The sequence below is a fragment of the Fulmarus glacialis genome, unplaced genomic scaffold (assembly GCF_000690835.1).
Source record: "Fulmarus glacialis isolate BGI_N327 unplaced genomic scaffold, ASM69083v1 scaffold41201, whole genome shotgun sequence".
Lineage (NCBI taxonomy): Eukaryota > Metazoa > Chordata > Aves > Procellariiformes > Procellariidae > Fulmarus > Fulmarus glacialis.
Window position 1 is genome coordinate 10,197 of NW_009195592.1, and position 5,409 is coordinate 15,605.

The following is a 5,409-nucleotide window of genomic DNA, read 5'->3' on the forward strand; positions in this document are numbered from 1 at the left end:
CAATTATTTGTAAGGCAAAGCACCTCCATTTTACAGCTAGCAGTTCGTACTTGGCAGAGGCTTCTGCCTGAACGCACAGTAAGTGCTGCTCTGCCTTGGTACAGCTGGCCAAGTCTTGAGCTGATCCCAGTCAAATGCTATGAACTTTCAAAACACTGTAACCTTTCACAAAGGCAAACTACACACACAAGATTGGTCTTATTTTTCATTTAATTAAGTCTAATAGTTTTCAACCTCCAGGGTTATCAGGAGAGAACAGCTTGCATTTGCCTGATTTCCTGCCATGGTTTTATATTGTTTGTGCCTTTCCTTGGGCCACATACACTTTTGGCTCTTTGTTACTGCCCAGTGGCAGCATGAAGTCAACTGATAAGGGAAGAGGAGCCCTCTGAAACTGCCCAGCTGGCTGATTGGGATTCCTCAGACGCTGCTTCTAATAAGGCAAACAGTGTTGCAATAATTAATTTCTCTTGGTCTCAGCAACAAATGCCACAGGCTCACAATGAACCATGCCAGCGTGTCAGTTTTTCAGGCGCCAAAGGGAGTTAGGGAGGAAAATTAATTCTGAGGGGCGCAGTACAGGCTGAAGAACCTATGCATAAGTGTTTATAGTAATACCCTTGAGTTTTTACCACTTCAAGCGCAAAAAGGAGGTAGAGGGAATTCAGTGAGCATAAACAGAACAAGCTGTTTCTTACAGCTATACACAACTTTATGCTTAAACCCTTCCTGCTACTTAAGGAACAAAGAACTACTTGATGTATGGTGCTGGTAAATGCACACCCTTTCCTATTTGTATTCAGAGTAACTAGGGAGGTTGACAAGTTGTCAATCTACACAAATCTGAGAAGTTTTGGTCCCTCAAGAATGCGTAAGCCTGGCAAAATTACTATGGATGGGGTATTTTTGCCCAACCCCATACCGGTGGCTAAGGAGAGCACAAAGAGGAGAGTGAACCAGTGTTTGGGAGGACCAGGTGCCTCTTTGTCAGTCTTTGCCCACCTTGTCTGGCAACCTTGACAAGTCACTGAATTTCTCTGTGCGGCAGTTTCCAGATCTGCGGCAAGAAAATAACAGTATTTTCCTCTTTGCAAAGTGCTTTGAGACTTTTAGATGAAAAACACTGTAGAAGAGCTAGTTGAGGTTATTAAGTAATAGCCAGGTGTTAAAAAGCACTATTTCATTTAGGTATCTACATAGCAGATGATAGATATAAATTTTAAAATGATACACATTATATGGCAGATTTCAAAATGCTGTCAAAGCCCTGTAAAGATTTGGCAGCAAATCTGAACTCACTTTGGTGTTTGGTTACAAACAGAACTTGAGTGCATCGCTGAATATGTATAGGTACAAACATATATTACATGCATGTATGTGTGCGTATAAGAAAAGCATTTGTTAATTTGCAGTAATTTTCCATTCTGAGTAAGAAACATGCAAAGGCTTGTGCTCCCAGGGAAGAATCTTGACCAGACGATGAAGTGGTCTGATGCCAAACCAGTGGTTTCAGACAGCTCAGTCTTAGGAGAAGAGACAGGAGGAGGCCAGGATTTCACCTCCCTTTTCCCACAGAGGGAGGCCAGGCGTGGCTCGGGGAGAAACAGCATCCGTCACTGTTCACTCCCCAGCTCCTGAAGCTGGCCTGAGTCAGCTGCAATTTGCCTATAAAATTCACAGCAAATCCACCCCTATCTCTGGTATTTGCAGTAAATATTGAACCGCAGCCTGAAACACTCTTAGACACCGAGTCTTTGCAAAATCTGCCCAGACAAGGAAAGTTTCAGGTGCCCCTGCGTGCGCTATTTAATTTTTGTAGAACGGATTAGCCAGTTCCATGAGAACTGGAACAAAAATCATTGAATATTCAAGCAGCCCTTAAGAATTGTACTACCTGATGCAAAACTGCTGCTGCTGCGGATTTTTGCAAACATGAAAATACAAAAATTTTGAAAAGGTGAAGATTTAGAGATGCTGCTAAAATTATGCCATTATCATCCCCAGGTAACTGTATGGCCTTTAATGAGCTAGCAAAGCATATGAAGCAGAAATTAGTCCAGAAATTAATAATGCTTCTTAATGATCATCAGCTCAAGAGTACTCAGGGCTGGCATTGTAAAAGGAGTCTAAGGTAGTTAGATGCTAAGTTTAATGTGATCTGGGGACTTGGGGGGGGTTCAACTGCCTGTTTTTCTCTTGGGTTTCTCAGAAATCCCAGCTGCTCTCTGTACACTCGCACGTAGTAATGGTCTGTCTGTCCGGTATCAGTAGATCCTCCTCTTTATGCGGTATGTACTGGCTCAGTCTGACCCTGGCTCAGACCGGCAACTGGTGCCTTTGTCTCACATTTATCAGAGAAACTAAGCTTTGTCCATTAGATAATTTATATACTGCAGCTGCTTTTCCATCAAAGTAACCCAGGACACGCTTGAGCTATTTTGTAGCTCTTGCTGTGCCGAAAGCTTCAGGCAGTGACCCAAAGTCATTGTCCCGGCTGCAGGTATTATCCTCATACCTCGCCCTCCGCTTCCCCTGCTTGAACCCAAAAATCCCGTTGGCAGGGGAAGAGAAAACATCATGACCAGCACCGACAAACTGGGAAACTGCCCCTACATGGCATGGAAAGAGCTGCGGGAAGGGATCAGTATGGAAAAGGCTGTGCGGCATTTCCTCAGCTCTGTTCTGCAGCTTGTCATAAATGAGATAATGTGAGAATATGCCAAAAGGCAACATGATACAAGATAGGGTGTGTTGTGTGGTATTACAGAAAGGGCATGTCGTAAACATTACAGAGAGGAATTAGCTGATGCCCTTATGTGAAGATTGCTAATCCATGGTCTGTTCATTTGCAACGATTCTGTTGGACGTTTTTCCGACTCCCTCCACTCCACCCCCTCTGTTTATAGCTTCCTTTTGTCCTTCTCTGCCATTTCCCAACCAGTACACGCGGTACTATTAACTCGCATCAAAAACCTTTCCATTCTCTGTAGTAGACTCGTTGGGATGGTGTCACGCACTATGCCAGCTGCCCCTACCAGCCAGAAAATGCACCTCACATTCCCTCAAATTACTTTAAAGAGCTCCTTTCACCTCTGCTGCATTCATATCTTCCTAAATATACCCTCTGCCTCATAAGGTCTGGGATTATAATTCCTGACCTGGTTGTTACTCGGTTCGGCAAGGTGTTACTGGCATGATCATCTGAAAACAGATAAAAGAAGCAGGTACAATCTGGCTCATGCAAGATGAAATGCCTTGCTGGTTTGCAAATTAGCTATCCTGTATTGTTTTCCCATTTGTCTCATCATCTCTTGAATAATGGAGACTCCTACATTAGCTCCCTTTTGATGTATTTCAGATCTCCGTTTTGCTGTTTATGTAGTAGATGTTTCCAGTTTAGGTATTACTGAATCAGGTCTCCAAGGACCTGATAATTGAGACAGTTAAAGGAGCTTGAGTTCAGCACCCTGTACGGAGCTCATGCCTGGGAGAGGTTTGATTCAAGAACAGCACTTTCTCTATGCCGCTGAGAGTAAGAGGTATATAGAGTATATAATGCCAGACGCTGTAGAGGAGAGAAGGAAGGTGAGAGAACTGGACACTGCAAGGTACGAAATAGAGTGTACAGATGTGGTAAAAAGGGGCAATCTCCTGTTTTCTTTCTTCAGGGAGTTAACGATGAGCTCAACAGTTAAATTCTGTTCAGCTATGCACATTGTAATAGAGATGCAATGCTCCTGCAGGAAAAGATCTTTGTGTTTTCTATGGACCACCATATTTGGCTGCAACAAATACATCAAAATAATCTAGATGTATTTGGTAAAGATGGTACAGAAGAAGTAATTTTCTTCTAAATATTCTATTTGTTTTACATTTCTGCGGAAGAAAAATGCTCTGTGTTTTAAATGATCGCTTTTTTGGTTTTTACAAAATGGTATTTCTTTTGTCTAGAAACTACAAGATACAATGTTACTATTTTCAGGGTTTTGTTTAAAATTTGGTTATTATTTTTGCAGGATATGTAAGCAGGAACTAGTATCCTAGCAATTTTGTAGGTTTTTTGAGTGTGTGTAAAAATGATAGGTTGAACAGATCCTTAACGCAACTAACAACTCCACAAGCCCAGCAATTAGTCAACTATACGATGAGCATGAAGATACTAGGTAGGCTTAATTGCATATATTCATTGAGAATCAATAGCAAAAGAATGGTGTTTACCTTTGATTGCCAATGGTTAGAACTGATTGTAATTTTGTGTTAATTTAAGACTACTTTCCCTTCCATCTGCTTGAATTTGTGGGATTTTAGCAAAGTTTCTCTGCCTGCCTTTCTGGAACTCACTTCTCATTTCTGAAGAATTTAAAATCAGTGGGCCAGAGAGGAGAGCAGAGGTTGCAGCATGGGAGATGCAACAGAGGGAACAGACTGAAACTCACCCAAAATGTAAAAAAACTCCAAAACCACTACAGCAAATAGAACCTCATCCTCTAAAACAGAATGCTACTGATCTTAACTATGTTCCAGCAGTGTGATGCAGTTATGACAAAGGCAAATGGAGTCCTGCCTGCCAGACAATACCTACTTTGATTGCAAATCTCACAGCTGACCCTGGACCACCTGCCTCCGCATGGGCAATTAATGCTTTGTGTTGGATGTGACTGACACACAGATAAGACCGGACCTTGTCCCCGGCCTAGAGCACCCTGAGCACGCTGCTCTCCTCCACAAACCCTGACCCAAGAGCTGCTGTCGGTGCTCCCAGCTGCTTCTCTGAATTGCTCTGATGGGAGGCTCTGCATTCCCCTCTCCTACATCAAAAACACCTCCTCACCAGCCACAAGGATTCAGGTATCACGTGGCTGGTATCTTTGGCTGTTAAATAGAGACTGGATTTTTTTACTAAATCCTGAAGCTTTCCTTCTCCTTTCAGCATCTGAAATCAGCCAGGGGGTGAGGGGGGTGCACTTCGTGCAGTGACAAGTAACCACAACTTGGTGGTAAGTCCTGCCAAACTTTTCCTGGCAGCTTTGTGATATGCTCATGCCAAACAGATGATAAAAGCTGGCAGTTACGGGTATATTTTGTGGTGCAACTTATGGCTGAGAGGAGAAGCTACACTGAAGCAAGCAGCTCATTCCAAGCTCTTACACTGATCTGCCCGGACCATATTATCTGCACCTCTGTCTCCTATACCATTGTCTATATTTAGTGTATTAGGTTTTAATAGCGGAGGCCGTCTCTTACAGTGTTTGCAGAGTGCCTAACACAGTGGGCTCACACTTAGGAATAGACCCATACAACAGCTATAGGACAAAACTCTAACAAGCCCTTGGCTGTGGTGTGTTCCACAACAATGTGGGCTCTTAGATGTTTCTTGACTAAATGTTTTCATACACACACACAACCGCT

The 5,409-nt window shown here is 42.9% G+C and overlaps 1 protein-coding gene across 1 annotated transcript in view; it reads left to right on the forward strand.

Moving 5' to 3' along the window:
• TECRL (trans-2,3-enoyl-CoA reductase-like) overlaps positions 1–5,409 on the forward strand; it is a gene marked incomplete at its 5' end in the record, with an annotated part of 27,050 nt that overhangs the window by 6,619 nt on the left and 15,022 nt on the right. The window lies entirely within an intron of this gene.